Source organism: Chiloscyllium plagiosum, unplaced genomic scaffold (genome assembly GCF_037043375.1).
Source record: "Chiloscyllium plagiosum isolate Xiang-an unplaced genomic scaffold, Cpla_swu_hap1 HiC_scaffold_24, whole genome shotgun sequence".
NCBI classification, from domain to species: Eukaryota; Metazoa; Chordata; class Chondrichthyes; order Orectolobiformes; family Hemiscylliidae; genus Chiloscyllium; species Chiloscyllium plagiosum.
The window spans coordinates 31,074,152-31,093,496 of NW_028270162.1; positions in this window are offsets into that span (position 1 = coordinate 31,074,152).

A 19,345-nucleotide genomic window follows, 5' to 3' on the forward strand; every position below is an offset into this window, starting at 1 on the left:
CAAGGCCAATTCACCTGATGTGCACATCTTTGGATTAATTTCAACTTCTGGACTGCCTTGCTTTAGTTTGACAAGAAGTTTGTTAGTAACATCAAGTCTGCTCAGAATCTCACTGGTGACACCACAGCCTAATTCTCAGCTCAGTTAAGCTTATCTGTCACCCAACTTCCCAACTGAAATTTTGTTCCAGAAGAGATTTTGTACCTGCTGGAAAAGTGAGCACCAATCTCAAGTCATTGTGCCTTCATCAACTTTAAAAGGAATTAGATGTTTTTTTTAATCAATCTGTTCAGAGATTACACATCTCTGAAGCAGGTGTGACTAGAACCCAGGCTTCCAGGCCCAGAGGTTGGAACATTGCCTCTGTTTCACAAGAGGCCTATTTTAAAAGGAATTATGTAACTTCCGCCAACTGTACCCATCAGAGTATGAATGCCTATGGAAAGGAGCTTTCATTGGACACTGACCTCTGGACACCATCAAAAATCATGTGAAATGATTTAAACTATTCTTAATCGTACACATTTTCCTTTCTTCTCTTCCTTGTATGTGTGCTTGTGATCATACACTCCAAGAATTATCCCCAAATTTGAATGCATGAAAAATTATACTTTTGGCTTAATCCTAAACAGTTTGCTGCAGGTCATTTTAAAATAGGACTTCACAGAGGGTTTCTCAGGGTGAACACAAATGACCCAATTTAAGATTTTTTTTTTATATAAAACTCTTACTTATGGATAGATTGGGAGGAAAATGAAATAACAGAATTCACCTCTCCCTCCTGTCTGGAACAATAGGGGAAGTTCTGCAAGATACTGCCATGGACAACATCCATAATTTGCTCATGATTGCAAGTAGACCAAAGAAGCAACCATTGGTCAATTGGATTTTCTTGATTTTTGTGGACAAGAACACAACTGGGTAATTTTCCACATCATCGAATAAGTGCTATTATTGAACTGTACTAGAACAGTTTTGCAATCGGTATTGCTAGTTCTGGATCACATCTTCACTGTTTTAGCTGGACATAGTCAGTGCTCATATCCTTTCCTGCACCTTGTGCATTGTGTTTTTCATATCACATGGAGTGAGTCAAATTAGTTGAAGAATATTAAAAATCACACAATACTAGGTTATAGTCCAACAGATTTATTTGGAAGCACTCACAAAGCACCTGGTGTTGGGTGATTTTTAAACTTTGTCCACCCCAATCCAACACCGGCTCTTCCACATCATAGTTGAAGAATGTTATCCTTGATGAAGGAGGAGACGGAAAAGAAGCATCCAGATGATTGTGAATGCTTCAGTCATATCTTTTGTATTTGGGTGCTGAGCTCTGCCATCACTGAACTTGGGTATGTTCATGAAACCTCCTTGTTTTAGTTGTGCATCACAACTGGATGTAGCGGGAATTCAGATCTTTGGTCTGATTAGCTGGCTGTGGCATCATTTAACTTTGTCTGCAGTATGCTTCTTCTGCAGTTAAACACGCATCTACTTCTGGTTTCAGCAGATTGGTACCTCATTGTTAGGTACACTTGATGCAGCTTCTGCTTTGCTCTTTTACAATTTGGTTCCTACTGTTAGTCCTTAGATACCCATTCCTAAGCTGCAGGATCTGTTCTGAATCCCATATTGCACAATGGTACATCAAAATAATGGAAAATCCCCTTGGTGTGCAGTAACTGTAAACAGCAATTGGTATTTTATTTCCATAAATATTTTGAGGTTGTTCCTTTTACTAATACTTTCATGCATAAATAACTGTGCAGCAGGAACGTTGGTGAGGGTGAGCTTCAGTAGGGCTTTTCTTTATATTGACTCCCTCACCACCTGCCACAGATGCAGTCTGGTAGATGTGCTTCAAGACTTGGCCAGTTTAAGTCAACAGTAATTCTATCAAGTCATTCCTAGTGATGATCAAAGGTTCCACTCAAGAGTATATTGACTGCTTTTGCTGTCATAGAATCCTAAGAGTGTGGAAACAGGCCATTCAGTCCTTCGAGTCCACACTGATTCTCCGAGGATCATCCCACCCAGACCCACCCCCTACCCTATTCCATTAACCTGCATCTTTCAGGGCTAATCCACCTAGCCTGCATATCGCAGGACACTATGGGCATTTGAGCATAGCCAATCCACTCAACCTGCACATGTCTTTGGACTGTGCTATTTCCATGTGGTGTTTATTATCGACACTTAAATGGTGTATTTCAATTTCATAACTTGTATTTCATGAATTTATCTTAATCTTATGACAATAAATGTTCTCGTAGAATAGCATTAATTACAAAACTAACTTTACCTCCACTGCCCATTTCAAAGGTCAAAATACTGAATCATATCTTAAAGCACTAATGCATTCACTTTTTGGAAAATTTTCAGTTATGAAAGCCATGAACTAACACAGACGTATCAGTAAGGGGACATTGTTGGATTGAACTATGTGAGATAGGATAATTTATATTCACGTAGAAACAGTTTTATTTTTATGGAAGCAAAGAAAAAATTATTTATTTTAATAAAAAAGTTAGTCACTTAAAATTGTATTTCACCTATCCAATTTTCCAATCTTTGCTTCACTAACAGATGACAAAGAATGGGAAATATGGCATGTTATTGCAGTGAATCAGGGGAAGGCAATAATTAGCACTTCCTGGTCATCAGCTTTCAAGACACTAATAGTACCAGGAAAGTTACTTTCATGTATCCAACTGTAAGAATGTAAAGACCATTTAGAACAAAAGATTAGCAAATGTATTAATAAGTAAAGTCCATTCAGTCATAAAGATTAGTGAAAATGTTATAATAGAAAGCAGAGCAATGCAATGTATTTGTAGAAATCAATGTCTCGTAAATCTCAAACCAACTGTGAAAAGGTTCTGAAGAATATATCTTGATAACTTAATCATTTTAATTCCATCTCATTCCTCCAGTCATTTTGGCTCTGAGCAAGGCATTCAGTTTTGAGTTAGGAGGTCAGGCCTGCAGCTACTATATATGTACTAAATTTTTTTCTACTCACTTGGGCTAAATATTCAGTGACTCAACCCAATGATACACAGACTTCCTTCAGAAATGATATCAATACTATTCTTTAAAAGTCTTTGAAAAAAAGAGCTAATCTACTTTATACAGGTTCTGTCTTTCTTCCACATATTTACAGTCCTTCCAAAATGGCCTAGAATAAATGAAATTTGAACCAAGAACTTCCTGTGCTGTACTGTTTTTCATTCTTAAATTCATGACCATCTTAACCTGCCATGGTATCCTTCTATTCATCTCTAGCCATGGGGTTAACATCAACTTTTTAAACTTTTCGCTAATTCAGATGAACCCCAGAAAACAGACCTGATTAAAAACAACCATCTTCCAAGGTCAGTCTTTGAATGTGCAATTAATTTCTCTGTGTGTTTACAGAATCTTCATTTAACCTTACAGCATACAAAACCACTTGCCTTCATCCATAAAGTATCATTTTTCTTCAACATCACTTATTTCCCATCACAGACTGGACAAGAAAGTCCTTTCCATCTCCAGCACTACATGAAAGTTTAGTGTATTAAATATATTTTCTAATCAACATGTTCAGAAATGTTATTACACATCTCTGGAGCAGGTGGGACATGAACGTGGGTCTCCTGGCCCACACACAGAAACACTACCACTGCACCATAAGAACTTTAGCTCACTCCAGAGTTTAAGTCCGAACAACCAATCACTCTTTTAGCCAATCTAGTTAATCAATCCACCTGCCTACTACCAGCCCCCATCAACTACTTCTGCAACCTTTAATATTCAATAATGTACATGATTCACAAGTAGTATCTCTTTTTGCCCTTAAGCAGAATACCATTAGAAGTATTAATCAGAAGAACACCTATCCTTCAATAACAAACAAGCTTCCAGGTTCAAATGTCATATCAGAGACCAAGTTGCATTGAGTATGATTCAAGATATCTCTAACTTCCTAACTAATTCCATCTTTTGTATGATAGGTTTGCATTAAAATAATCAAAAAAATCGTAAAACACATTTTGTAAGGTAGCTCAATCTCCAAATTCAAATGCATACACAAACTGTTTGTGTGAACAGTGATAGTGAAGCCAATTTCCTCCCACTTAATACCATACAGTTTAAATAAACAATCTTTTCTGGATGCAATAAGGTGACAATAGCGAGTTTTGAGAAGATCTGTAGCTCAGGTTGAGGTTCTGCATGTAGGTTTGCTTGCTGAGCTGGAAGGTTCATTTTCAGACATTTCGTCACCCTACTAGGTAACATATCCAGAGGCTCACTGATGATATTACTAGTATGGTGACGAAACATCTGAAAACAAACCTTCCAGCTCAGTGGGTAAACCTACATCCATAAGATAACTATGATCAAAGGAAGTAAATTTTGCACAAGCAGGCTCTTTCAAGGGTATATTGTCCGATGCATAATTTGAGTGTGCCTTACTATAACAGACTTTTATGCGGGTGGAGATAAAATGATCAACAGATAAAACCTTAGAAACACATCTTCAACCAAATAACATTTCTCAGAATTACTGATGCCATATTTAAGTCTTGTGAATCACACTGGGCACGACCATTTCCCCAAGGAGATCTCTAATACAAATTTAATATAAAAGAAAATAAAAAGCCTTGAATGTAGTAGTACTTTTCAAGTCAATTTTGCAAGGTGATTAAAAGAATACACAGGATTCTTGGCTTTATTAATAGAGGTACAGTACAAAAGCCCAGAAGTTATATATACCCCTTTTTATATCTTTCCCCTCTCACCCTAAACTATGCCCTCTCGTTCTGAACTCCTCCAACTCAGGCAAAGACCTTGTCTATTTACCCTATCCATGCCCCTCATGATTTTATAAATCTCTTAGATCACCCCCTTAGTCTCCAATGCTCCAGGGAAAACAGCCCCAACCTACTCAGTCTCTCCTTATTGCCAGGATTGGAGCTATGTCCTTGTATATCTTTTCTGAACTCTGTCAAGTTTCATAACATCCTTCCAATAGGAGGAAAACAAGAATTGCACACAATATACCAAAACTGACCTAACCCAACTCCTGTACAGCCACAACATGACCTCCCAACTCCTGTACTCAATATGCTGACCAATAAAGGAAAGCATATTAAACGCCTTCTTTACTATCCTATCTACCTTCGACCAGTCTTTCCTACTAGTGAAAATATCCAGGCTCTCAGTTTCACTCTTCTAAACTCCATTGAATACAAACGCAGAGTTCTCAAACGCTCCTCATATGATAACCCTTCAGCTCCAGGATCATACTTGGAAACTTTCTCTGGGTTCCCTCCAAGGCCAGCACTTCCTTCCTTAGAAACAGGGCCCAAAACAGCTCTCAATATTCCAAATGCAGTCTCACTAGAGCCTTATATAGCCTCAATAGTATTTATTCTGGCCCTCTTGAAACGAATGCTAACATTATATCTGCCTTCCTAACTGCTAACTGAATCTGCATATTAACCTTAAGAGAATCCTTAACTAGAACTCCCAAGTCCCGTTGTGCTTCAAATTTCTAAAGCCTTTGCCCATTTAGAAAATAGTCTACACCTCTATTCCTCATACCAAAGTGCATAACCTCACACTTTCCACATTATATTCTACCTTCTATTTCTTTGCTCACTCTCCTAGCCTGTCCAAGTCCTTCTACAGTCTCCCTGCTTCCTCAATACTACCTGTCGCTCCACTTATTTTTGTGTCACCTGCAAACTTAACAACAATGCCTCCAGTTCCTTTGTCCAAATTGTTAACATATAACGTGAGTAGCTGTGGACTGAACACAGACCCATGCAGAACTCCATGAGAAATTCTCTATCAATGCCCCTAACAATGCCTCTACCTTACCCCTAACACCATGGGGTCTTATTTAGCAGCCATCTGTGCAGCACCTTGTCAAAGATCTTCTGGAATTCCAAACAGATCATGTCCACTGGCTCTCCTTGGTCTAACTCACTCATTACCTCCTCAAAGAATTCTAACAGATTTATCTGGCATGACCTCCCCTCGATAAAGCCATGCCAAACTTTGCACTTCCAAGTACTCTGCAATCTTGTCCTTAATGGACTCTAAAATCTTACCAAGAATGGCCTATAGTCTCTGATTTTCTGCCTCCCTTCCTTCTTAAACAAGGATGACATTAGATATTTTCCAGTCCTTTGGGACCCTCCCTGAATCTACCACCTCCTCAGCTATCTCCTTCAGAACTCAGGTGTAGTCCATCTGGTTGGGTAATGTATTCACCTTCAGACCTTTCAACTTCCTCAACACCTTCTCCTTAGTGATCGTCACTGCATTCACCTCTTCCCTGATTCTCTTGGATTTCTGGTACGCTACTGATGTCTTCTACTTTGAATAATGATGCAAAGTACTTATTTAGTTCCTTTGCCATTTTTTCCTCATTATTACTTCACCAGCTTCATTTTCCAGCCATCCAATGTCTACTCACCTCTCTCTTACCTTTTAGGTATCTAAAAAGAACTCCTGCATTCTTCTTTTATATTACTAGGGAGCTTACTCACCTGTTTCATCTTCTCTCTCACTGCTTTTTTAAAAAGTATCCTCTGTTGGTTTTTTAAGCATTTTTGATCCTCTGGCTTCCCAATAATCTTCACCACGTTGTATGATTTTTCTCTTGTTTTGTGCTGTCCCTAACTTCACATGTTAACCCTGGTTGCCTCATCCTACCCGTAGTATGTTTCTTCTTCCTTGGGATGAATTTCTACTATGCCTCCTGAATTGCCCCCCGAAACCCCTGTCATTGTTGCTCCATCATCCTCCCTGCTAGGCTTTTCTTCCAATCAGCTCTGGCCAGCTCCTCCCTCATGTCTTGGTAGTTACTTTTACTCAACTGTAATACCGTTACATTTGATTCCATCTTCTCCCTCTCAAACTGCAGGGTGAATTTTATCATATCATGGTCACTGCCCCCTGGGAGCAGTGTGTACACCTCACAGTCTTTTCAAACATTCTTTTACTTGGGATCCCAGTCCACCTCCCTATTGAAATCCTCCATGATTATTGTAATAGTGCCATCATTACATGCCTTTTGTATCTCCTGATTTATTTTCTTCCCCATGTCCTGACAGACACTGGGAGACAGGGGGTAGATTGCTCACAGAATTCTTAACCTTTGAATGTGGGCGGCACAGTGGTTAGCACTGCTGCCTCACAGCGCCAGAGACCCGGGTTCAATTCCCGCCTCAGGCGACTGACTGTGTGGAGTTTGCACATTCTCCCCGTGTCTGCGTGGGTTTCCTCCGGGTGCTCCGGTTTCCTCCCACAGTCACAAAGATGTGCAGGTCACGTGAATTGGCCATGCTAAATTGCCCGTAGTGTTAGGTAAGGGGTAAATGTAGGGGTATGGGTGGGTTGCGCTTCGGTGGGACGGTGTGGACTGTTTCCACACTGTAAGTAATCTAATCTCTCAATCACAGCACTTATGTGGGTAATCAGTTCAATTTCTGGACAATAGTAAACCCCAAGGTGTTCTCAGTTATGAGAATGTGTGTGTGTGTGTGTGTGTGTGTGCAGCTATCTGCCAAATCTTACAACCTAAGCACCTTTGTCTTTAAATTATTCATTTGTGGGATGTGGATGTCGCTGGTTGGCCAGCATTTACTGCCTGTCCTTGGTTACCCCTGAGAAGGTGGTGGTGAGTTGCCTTCTTCAACCACTGCAGTCCATCTGCTGTGTGACTGCTTCAGTACCTGAGAAATCATAAATGATGCTGAACATTGTTCAGTCAGAGCAAACATCCTCACTCTGACCTTTTGGTGGAGGGAAGGTTATTGATGAAGCAGTTAGGTCTAGATCACTATCCTGCTGCTGTGAATTACAGTCACAGCAGGAGGCTATGCTCAATATCACACATCAAACCTCATTCAACAGCACTTTTGAAACCTGTAACCTCTACCATCTAGAGGCATGAAGGCAGCAGCTGCATGTGAACACCACCACCTGCAAGTTCCACTCCAAGACATGCACCATCTTGATTTTGACCCAGTGATGGTAAAGGAACAGTAATATAGTACAATCATTGAACTCCTTCCCTCATAGTATGGTGGGTGTGCCGACATGTCAAGGACTGTAGTGATCAGGAAGGTAATTCACTACTAACTTCTCCAGGGAAATTAGGATAGGTCTAGCCATGAACTCCCACAAGCCACAAATGAGTAGATTCTGCCCATCCAGCCAGTGCTTACCCTAACAGAGAGTAATCCAAATAGTTCCATTCCCTACTTTTTCCATAATTTTTCAAATATATGTACAGGTTTTTCTTAAACCACCCTGAATCATTAATGATGAAAGTTAAAAATCACACAACAATCACACTAGCTCTGATAGCTAGTGCTTCCAAATAAACCTGTTGGACTGTAGCCTAGTGTTGTGTGATTTTTAACTTTGTCCACCGGCTTCTACACATAATTAATGATGAGGCAGAGTTGATCTACTTGATTGAAACTGACAATAATAGCTTCAGTTCTATTAGTGCAAAGAGTTGATGAATCTATTGAACCATAAGGCTGCTGTCTCATTTGAGAGAGAGATGACTGGTGATAGTTTAACCTAAAGGTCATCATACTTTAGGTAAGGGGACAGGTTGGGAAGGAGAGTCACAGAAATGTACAGATTGGAAACAAACCCTTCAGTCCAACTCATCCATGCCAACCAGATATCCTAAATTAATCTAGTTTCATTTGCCGGCATTTGCTCCAAATCCTTCTAAGCCCTCCCTATTTATATACCCATCCAGACGCCATTTAAATGTGGTAATTGTACCAGCCTCCACCACTTCCTCTGGTAGCTCATTCCATTTATGCACTATCCTCTGCATGAAAAAGTTGTCCCTTGGGTCCCTTTTAAATCTTTCCCATCTCACCTTAAGCATATGCCCTCTTGTTTTGGACTCCACTATGCTGGGGAAAAGAGCTTAGCTATTCATACCCCTCATGATTTTATGAACTTCTTTAAGGTCACCCCTCAGTATCTGATGCTCCAGGGAAAATAGGCCCAGCCTATTCAGCCTCTACCTATAGCTCAAATCCTCCAATCTCTGCAACATCCTTGTACATCTTTTCTGAACTCTTTCAAGTTTCACAACATATTTCTTATAGCAAGGAGACCGGAATTGAACAAAGTATTCCAAAAGTGGCCTAACCGATGTCCTGTACAATCACACCATGACCTCCCAACTCTATACTCAATGCACAATGAAGACAAGTATACCAAATGCCTTGTTTACTATCCTACGTACCTGAGGCTCCACTTTCAAGGAACTATGAACCTTGGTCTCCAAGGTCTCTTTGTTTGGCAACACTCCCCAGGACCTCAGCATAAAGTGTATAAGTCCTTCCCTGATTTGCCCTACCAAAATGCAGCACCTCACATTTATCAAAATTAAACTCCATCTGCCACTCCTTCACCCATTGGCCCATTGATCAAGGTCCCCTTTCTTCAAGGTAACCTCAGCTGGTGCAGGAATTGAAGCCACACTGTTGAAATCACTGCATCACAAACCAGCTGTCCAGCCAACCTAGATAACCAACCTTGAGTTGCTATAATCATTCATGAAACACATGAAAGAATGGTTGAACCAGAGTCCCATCCTCAAAAGATAACTGAATATATACACTTGAAAAAACTGGAAAGAATGGAACTAATTGGCCAGCTCTTCTACAGAGTGGCCCATGCATGAAGAGCAGCATGGCCTGCTTCTGTACAATATGACAATGATTCACATCTTTAGACCATCCCAAAGTGCTTCATATAAATGATCAGATAATCTGTTTTCTGTTACGAGATTTAAAAAATTGGTCTTGACCTGGGAGTACTCCTTTGCCCTTGCTGAATGAGATTTATTTCTGATTATAATAATTCTCGAGGAATATTGTAGTTTGATCTTGACCTGCTCAATAGGTACTGTGTCAAAAAGATTGTCTAAACCTGATGCCACATCTACATGATACCACAAAATATTAGTCAGTAAAAGATTATTCCCCCTAATTGATTTACATCCCCAGCTATTTGTAAAGACTACCTCTATTTATTTTAAATATGACTTTTGAAAATATTGAGGACCTTCCTGAAACTCTGATTATGGATGTCCACACTTACAAAACAATGTAAACCAACTGAGAGCACCAATTACTTTTCATAGCAGATTTTCAATGTATTTTATACTATGACTTGATAATAAACTCAATTCACCTCAAAGAGTGAAATCTATGTCATGGGCTTCTTTAATATACAATTCACAACTCAGATGAGGCACATGGAAATGTATTGAAACAAATTGTGGTAAACATCAAAACCATTCAAACAGGGATCAGTGTGGTTCAGGCAGGAAATCCTAATCTATCACCCATCTGACCAATCCCAGGACATATAAATCTAGAATGGGCTCAAAGAACAAGCTTGTTCCAAGCATAAAAACAAGACAAAGCAGGATGAACTCAGCCAAGAACACATTATGAAAACGAAACCAAATCTAAAGTTAAAAACCTTTTCCATTTCTTGGTCAACAGAGTGTAGTTATACTATCAGTATTGCATATTTTTGCAACTTTCAGATTAAGTCACATAAAATACAAGTGCAATTGGCATATTCAAGAGACAGTTTCATCTTGCTATTTAATGGCAAACTCTGAACAAGTTATGGCTCCACAGTTGATCATATTCTAATAATTAATTAAATCTGGCATCGGATTACTGATGGACTGTCTTAAGATCTACTTTCTGTCTATGACTCATTAAGAGCAATTAGACAACCTTGAACACTTCCCAACATGAATACCATATAGCCAAATAAAACTGTACATGTGCAACAAATTTGCATATGTGCACAGACACCAAAGATGCCTTTGACTCAGTGCCACAAGGAACAGTAGTATACTGAGTCTTGGATCAGTGGTAGCATACATTCAAATCATAAGGTTCTGGGTTTAAATCCCACTACAGAAGCATGAGCATATAATTTAGACTGGCAGTTTAATGAAGTTATGGTGGAGCAACGCACTGTTGGTGCTACAATCTTAAGAGGTAAGATATTAAAATCAAACTCATGTCTACCCTCTCAGCTGGACACAGGATCCCATGGGTTTAATTGGAAGCACTGTTGGACTATAACCTAGTTTTGTGTGATTTTTAACTTTGTACACTCCAGCCCAACACCGGCATCTCCAAATCCACAGGATCCCATGATATTATTCAATTAAGACCAGGGTGTTCTGGACAACTTGTATGCCTCAATAAACATCTCTAAACACAGGTTATTTGGTCATCTCATTTTTCTTTATGAAACCTTGCTATGTGCAAATTAGGTGCAGACAAATTCAAAAGAAAATCTAGCGCAAATCAAAATTTTTTATGAGCCATCTCTAACTCGAAGCTCAAGTTGGATGGAATTCTATGCATACTTTCAGAATGTAATGCACACATCTGCATTTCCTACAATAGTGACTACACTTCAGAAATATTTGGCTGAAGAGCATTCAATGCATTATACAAATGTAAGGTTTTTAAAAATCTTTTCTTCTTTCTATCAAGCACATACTAGTTTAAAAAACTCTGAAGCTCGTAAGTCCGGAATCTGAAGTTCTTTCAGCTTCTACAAAAAAGTAGAATGAAACATCTTTTTATTAAAAAAAATATATTTTTGCCCTAGCACAGAACATATCAGAATTCAATCTTGGACCTGCTGGATGACTATAATTTACACCAGATTTGGCACACATGGACAATGGTGAATTGGGGAGGTTTAAGGAAACCGTCAGATACTCTATATTTATATATAATACTCTCCAAACAGAATGGATCTGACCAAAGTATTTGTAGAAATTCATGGAAAAGTTTAATTTCCATGTTAAAAAACCTGATACAAACACTAGAGTCATAGAGATGTACAGCATGGAAACAGACCCTTCGGTCCAACCTGTCCATGCCAACCAGATATCCCAACCCAATCTAGTCCCACCTGCCAGCTCCCGGCCCATATCCCTCCAAAGCCTTCCTATTTGTATACCCATCCAAATGAATGACAAGCCCCAATGCCTTATTTTGTACCATTTTAATATTTTACATTTCCAGCTGTTTGAGTTAGAAAGTAGAATTTTTGCTGAATGAATAAAATTGAAAAAAAAATTCAAAATTAAATAAAAGCTTTTACAGTTTTGCAGATGAATGAACAGTATAACATTCCTTACTACTAAGAGGAAGAAGTAACAATGAGAATGAAATGATAAATTAAAAGCCATTCTAATTTGCAGGAAATTAATCTCTGAAGGACACTTATGAGAGAATTAAAGGTAGGATAAGTGACAGTATTGTGATAGAGGACTGGAAAGACAAAAACCTGATTTTAATTGGGATACCCTAGGGAAATAAGATAAAATGGAGAGAGGAGATGGTGGTATATTGGTAACGTTATTGGGTTAATAATTTGGAAGTACAGGCTAATGCATTAGGACACAAATTCAAATCCCTGATTGAATTTAATTGCAATGAATAAAACAGGAAATCTAAAGCTAGTCTAATCTCAGAAACCATAATATTTTTTCAAAATTTATTCACAGGATGCTTATGATTTGTCTAATTTATTGCCTATCCTTAATTGCCCAGGCGAGCAGTTAAAAGTCAACCACATTGTTCTGGGTCTGAAGTCACATGTAGTCCAGGCCAGGTAAGGCCAGCAGTTTCCTTCTCTAAAAGGAGATTAGTGAAGAAGATGGATATTTCCAACAATCAACAATAATACCATGGTCACTTTAATTGCACACTTTTATTGACTGCAAACTCCACAATCTGCCAAAGTAGGATTCAAACCCTATGTCCCCAGAACAGGGGCTCAGTGGTTAGCACTGCTGACTCACAGCACCAGGGTCCCAGTTTCAATTCCAGCCTTGGATGACTGTCTGTGTGGAATTTGCACATTCTCCCTGTGCTTGCGTGTGTTTCCTCCGGGTGTTCCAGTTTCCTCCCACAGTCCAAAGATGTGCAGGTCAGGTGAATCGGCCATGCTAAATTGCCCATAGTGTTAGCTACATTAGCCAGAAGGAAATGGGACTGGTTGGGTTGCTCTTTGGAGGGTCAGTGTGGACTTGTTGGGCCGAAGGGCCTGTTTCCATGCTGTGGGAATCAAATCTAATCTAAACAATTCCTGGTCTTTAGATTAACAGTCTCACAACTAATCTAATAGGTTGGCTAATGTGGTGCCACTGTTTAAGAGGACAAGCCAGGGAACTATCGACCAGTGAGCCTGATGGCTGTGGTGAGCAAGTTGTCGGAGGGAATCCTGAGGGACAGGATGTACATGTATTTGGAAAGGCAAGGACTGATTCGGGATAGTTAACATGGCTTTGTGCATGGGAAATCATGTCTCACAAACTTGATTGAGTTTTCTGAAGACGTTACAAAGAGGATTGATGAGGGCAGAGCGGTGGACGTGATCTATATGGACCTCAGTTCGGCATTCGACAAGGTTCCCCATAGGAGACTGGTTAGCAAGGTTAGACCTCATGGAATACAGAGAGAACTAGCTATTTGGATACAGAACTGCCTCAAAGGTAGAAGACAGAGAGGGTGGTGGTGGAGTGTTGTTTTTCAGACTGGAGGCCTGTGACCAGTGGAGTGCCACAAGGATCGGTGCTGTACATTTCATCATTTATATAAATGATTTGGATGTGAGCATAAGAGGTATAGTTAGTAGGTTTGCTAATGACACCAAAATTGGAGGTGTAGTGGACAGCGAAGAAAGTTACCTCAGATTACAACGAGATCTTGATCAGATGGGCCAATGGGCTGAGAAGTGGCAAATGGAGTTCAATTCAGATAAATGAGTGGTTCTGCATTTTGGGAAAGCAAATCTTAGCAGGACTTATACACTTAATGGTAAGGTCCTAGGGAGTGCTGCTGAACAAAAAGACCTTGGAGTGCAGGTTCATAACTCCTTGAAAGTGGAGTCGCAGGTAGAAACGATAATGAAAAACCGGTCTGGTATGTTTTCCTTTATTGGTCAGAGTATTGAGTACAGGAGTTGGGAGGTCATGTTGCGGCTGTACAGGGCATTGGTTAGGTCACTTTTAGAATATTGCATGCAATTCTGGTCTCCTTCCTGTCAGAAAGATGTTGTGAAACTTGAAAGGGTTCAGAATAGATTTACAAGGATGTTGCCAGGGTTGGAGGATTTAAGCTATATAGAGATGTTGAACAGTCTGGGGTTGTTTTCCTGGAGCATCTGAGGCTGAGGGGTGACCTTATAAAAGCCTGAGGGGCATGAATAGAATAAATAGACAAAGTATTTTTCCTGGGGTGGGGGAGTCCAGAACTAGACGGCATAGGTTTAGGGTGAGAGGGGAAAGATATAAAAGAGACCTAAGGGGCAACGCTTTCATGCAGAGGGTGGTACGTGTATGGAATGAACTGCTAGGACAAGTGGTGGAGGCGAGTACAACTGCAACATTTAAAAGGCATCTGGATGGGTATATGAATAGGAAGGTTATGGGGAGATATGGGCCAGGTGCTGGCAGGTGGGATATCTGGGTTGGGATATCTGGTCGGCATGGACAAGTTGGACCAAAGGGTCTGTTTCCATGCTGTACATCTCTATGACTCTAATACCACTCGCCATCACTACCTCAGTGATGTTTTTTTGGGAAGTCTGCCGTCATTTTGTGGTCCAGCCAACGTGATACGACTATGTGACTCTCAACCCACAAGAAGGTTAACTTTTAATTATTGTCTGAAATACCCAGCATGCCTCTCAGTTCAAGCTAACAGGTAACTGACCATGTCAGCAACAGTGACACATTTAGTGGAAGTATAAATTCAGACAGGAGGATGAAAAAAAACTAGTTTACAAAATATTGATATTAAGTTTTGATAAGAATTCTATGGAAAAGAGAAAAAGCAGTACTAATACACTTAAAAATTTAAAAATCTAAAAATAACATGAATACAAGATTATTAGAATTTAATGTAAAGTGTTTCAAATACTGTTTAAACTTCATTTGCTGACAGAAATACTGGAATTCAAGTGTGACTTTCTTGTAAATCAGCTTGACTCAGTTAGTGGCACTTTCAACAGAGCCAAAAGTTTGTGGATTTAAGCTTTACTAAAGACGTGAACCTACAATCTAGAGTTAAGACTAACATATCAATGCAGTCCTTAGTACTGTATAGTTGGTAGTGCCATTTTTGGGGCGAGGTGTTAAAATGAGACACCATAAAACATGTGTAAGTAGATAGGTTCCATAACACTACTTGAAGATTTATTTCACTGGAGCAGAGGAGGTTGAGGGATGATCTTACAGATGTTTAAAAGATAAGGTGAATAGATATTTTCCTCGGTTGCAGGGAGTTCAAAACTCGGGGGGGTATTTTTCAGGTGAGAGGAGAAAGATCTATAAAGGGACCTGACTGGGTTGTATGTGGAATGAACTGTCAAAGAAAGTAGTAGATGCAGGTACAGTTACAATATTTAAAGAAATTTGGACAGGTACATGTACAGGAAAGGCTTAGAGAGATGTGAGCCAAACACAGGCAAGTGGAATTAATTTAGTTTGGAAAACTTGGTCGGCATGGACAAGTTGGATTGAAAGGTCTGTTTCCGTGCTGTATGACTCTACATATGAAATAACATGAGAATTCTGATGTCCCAGTGAATACTCAATCTTCAAACATGATCAAAAACACATTTTTTGTAGGATTCTGTACACAAATTGGCTTCAGGCTTTGTTTACATGTCAATGATTAGTCTTTGAAAGTACTTCATTGATTGAAAATTATTTTGGATCGACTATGGCACCACCCTGTGTCTAGAAAGTTGACCAAACCATTCTTCTTGAACATCAATCCACAGTCAACCAGATATGGGACTGCACATGTCCAGTTCTAGTTTTATTAATCCAGGCTTAGTTAGTAAATCAAAGAACAAGCATTTTTTCCACAACTGCATTGTCACTGTTGGGGTTTCCTATGGACCAATCTGCGGCTTCCACATCTACAGGTTGCCCCTCAACAACATTGTCTGAAAATATCAAATACCAGCTCTAGCATTTTTCTCAATCCCTTCACCACTTATGATTGTCACACAACCTGTCAAACATCTAATATTGAATCAGCAGAAATTTCCTTCAACTAAATACCAGAAAAAGAAAGCAATTTTCTTTGAATCTCATCGTATCCTCCATTTCCTAGTCAATTCCATCATCCATCTGATGTTGAATCAGACTGTTTGTGGTGTCATAACAAACATGAAGTTAGCTTCCAACCACAAGCTTGCCATCACTAACACTGCTAATTTCTACCTCTGTATCAATCACCCGACTTCACTATTTTGCACATCTGCTGCTGAAACCTGGATCTGTACCTTTGTCATTTGTAGATTTGGCTATTTGATACATTTCTGCCTGGCTTTCCAACTTCCAGTTAAGCAATGACTCAACTTTAAAATTCTCATTTTTGTTTTTCAGAACTTGTGACCTTGCTCTTCCCATATCTATAACCTCCTCTAGCTAACTAACTGTCTGAGACATCGGCAGTCCTCCAATTCTGGCCTCCTGAGCATCCCTCATTTACTACATTCACACCTTCAGCTATGAAGATCTTAACTCCCTTTTTCCTTCTTTAAGACATCTTTTTAAAAGCTACTTCTGACTAAAATGTCTTTATCTGGTTTGGTGTCAAATTTTGATGTAAAATGCTCCTGTGAAGCACCTTGGTGCCTTCTACTACATTAACAATGTTACCTAAATACAAATGGTCAATGTTACAGGTTTGATTCCAAGCCTGTGATGAATTTGTTTGATTGGTTGGGGACAGCAATGATGTAATCAATTTCAGTTTTAGTGAGAATGGGCAAGGAAAACATAATTGCATTGTGTTTCTCCAGTCAAACTAACTGAAGACGGTTTCTCTCAAAGCAAGGTGCATTTAACAAGCTGATAACATTTTGTGAAAAAAAAATTTCTCCTGGAACTGCAGCCCTCTGCCTCTGCTCATTTACATTACGCCTCTGCCAGTGTTCAAAAACAACCAATGAAATCCTTATCTCACCAAATGAGAAGATGCAGCATCGAATCTCCATATCTGATCAGGTATGGGGTTCTCTCATGTTTTTAAAAATCGCTCTGTATTATTATGTTCCCATATTATTTCTGGCACTCTCAAGATCAAAGTGTGTTGCACAGCATTAATGTTGAGTTTTGCCCAATGTTTCAAGTTTTTCTTCATATATATGTGTTTAATTATTTCAGGCAACACCTCAGTGAACTGCACCATTGCACCCTTTCTAAAACCTCAATATCTTCCTTTGCACATGAATGCTGCTAATCATGACATCTTAGATTTTATATTCTGTACTTCCTGTGATAAAATCCAGCTTTATCTCCCTCTGATGATCATTTTCTATCACATAGCCCCAGTTTCGAAGCAGTAACTGCAAGTAAATGATTAGTGTTTTGTTAAATCAAAATTACCTCAAAATACTTACTCATATCAATAGTGTTTTGCAATTTCCTTTGGTTTTCTAAAGAATTAACAATACTTCCTATTCTGGTATTGTGCCAAGTCTGACACTATTTCCTCTAGGCGTGGATCACAGACATAGAAAGTGAACAGAAATGGCCATGGACAAATGGAACGTCTTTGTTCTTAAAATAGTGCCATAGGATCTTTCATATTCACCCGAAAGTGCAGGCATATATTTCATTTACTCTCAGTAATATTACTTAAAATCTTATTTGTTTTCTCTATAATCAATTCGCACTATTGTGAATCTTTAATGAGTGGTCAATTATTGATCTCAGGTCTTTTTCTTAGATATTTTTACTCAACATTTGTGCAAATTAAATGACACTGCCACTCAAGACCAGTCACCTAATTTAAATTGTCATAGTCATACAACTAGACCATGCTGAATAATCCCAAACTAGTCCCACCTACCTGCTCCTGGCCCACATTCCTCAAAATCCTTCCCATTCATGGACTTATCCAATGTCTTTTAAACATTGTAATTGTGGTCAAAATGTGTGGTGTTGGAAAAGCACAGCAGGTCTAGCAGCATCCAAAGAGCAGGAAGTTGACGTTTCAGGTGTGAGTCCTTCATCAGGAATGTGGGGGCTAAGAGGGCTGAGAGATAAATAGGAGGGTTGGGGTGGAAGGTAGCTGGGAATGCAATACTAGTTGGGAGTGTGATTGTGATAGGTCAGTGGGGAGGATGGAGCAGATAGGTGGGAAGGAAGATGGACAGGTAGGATAGGTCAAGAGGTCAGTGCTGAGTTGGAGGGTTGGAGCAGTATGAGGTGGAGGAAGGAGAGATTTGGAACCTAGTGAAATTAATGTTGATGCCGTGTGGTTAAAAGGTCCCAAGGCAGAAGATGAGGCATTCTTCCTCCAGTCATTGGGTGACTTGGAATTTTACGGTGGAAGAGGCCCAGGACTTGCACATTCTTGGTGGAGTGGGAGGGGGAGTAGAAGAGTTCGGCCACTAGGCAGTGGGTTGTTTGGTGCGTGTCCCAGAGATGTTCCCGGAAACATTCCATGAGTTGGTGTCCTATTTACCCGATGTAGAGACCACATTGAGGGCAAAGGACACAGTAGATGATGTGGGTGGATGTGCAGGAAAATCCCTGGATGCTGCCTGACATGCTGTGCTTTTCCAGCGCCACACTTTTTGACTCTTATCTCCAGCATCTGCAGTTCTCATTTTTTCCAATGTTGTAATTGTACCCATATTCACCAATTCCTCAGGATGTTCATTCCACACACAAAAAGCCACCCTCTGTGTAAAAGATTTGTTCCTCATGTCTTTTTTAAAATCGTTCTCTTCTCACCTTAAAAATGCATCCCCTAGTCTTGAAATCCCTCATCCGAGGGAAAAGACTCCTACCATTAACCCTATCTTTCCCCCTCATGATTTTATAAACTTGGTCTGATCCACACACACTGTCAGTAATCTAATCTAATTAACATGTAAATAAATTCTTATGAATTCAGAAAACTGGAGTAATTTTATCTAAGTATTCTTTACATTACAGAAAAAGGTATGTTTTCATATTGCTATTATCTCCACATATGCTATTCCATAACTTTATGATTTTAAGCCAACTCAAGACAGACAACCAACTAGCAAAATGGCCCATTCCTACCTCAATGTAAATACACAAACAAGGAATCATCGATATAGAGAACAATCATGTTCAGCTTTTTATCCTTTCCTTCAGAGAGAAGTATCATCCACAAAACTCAAAATCAGATCAAAATCCTCCTACCACATAATAATCCAAACAATGTTCACCTTTATGCCAAATCCAAAATGTTACTCG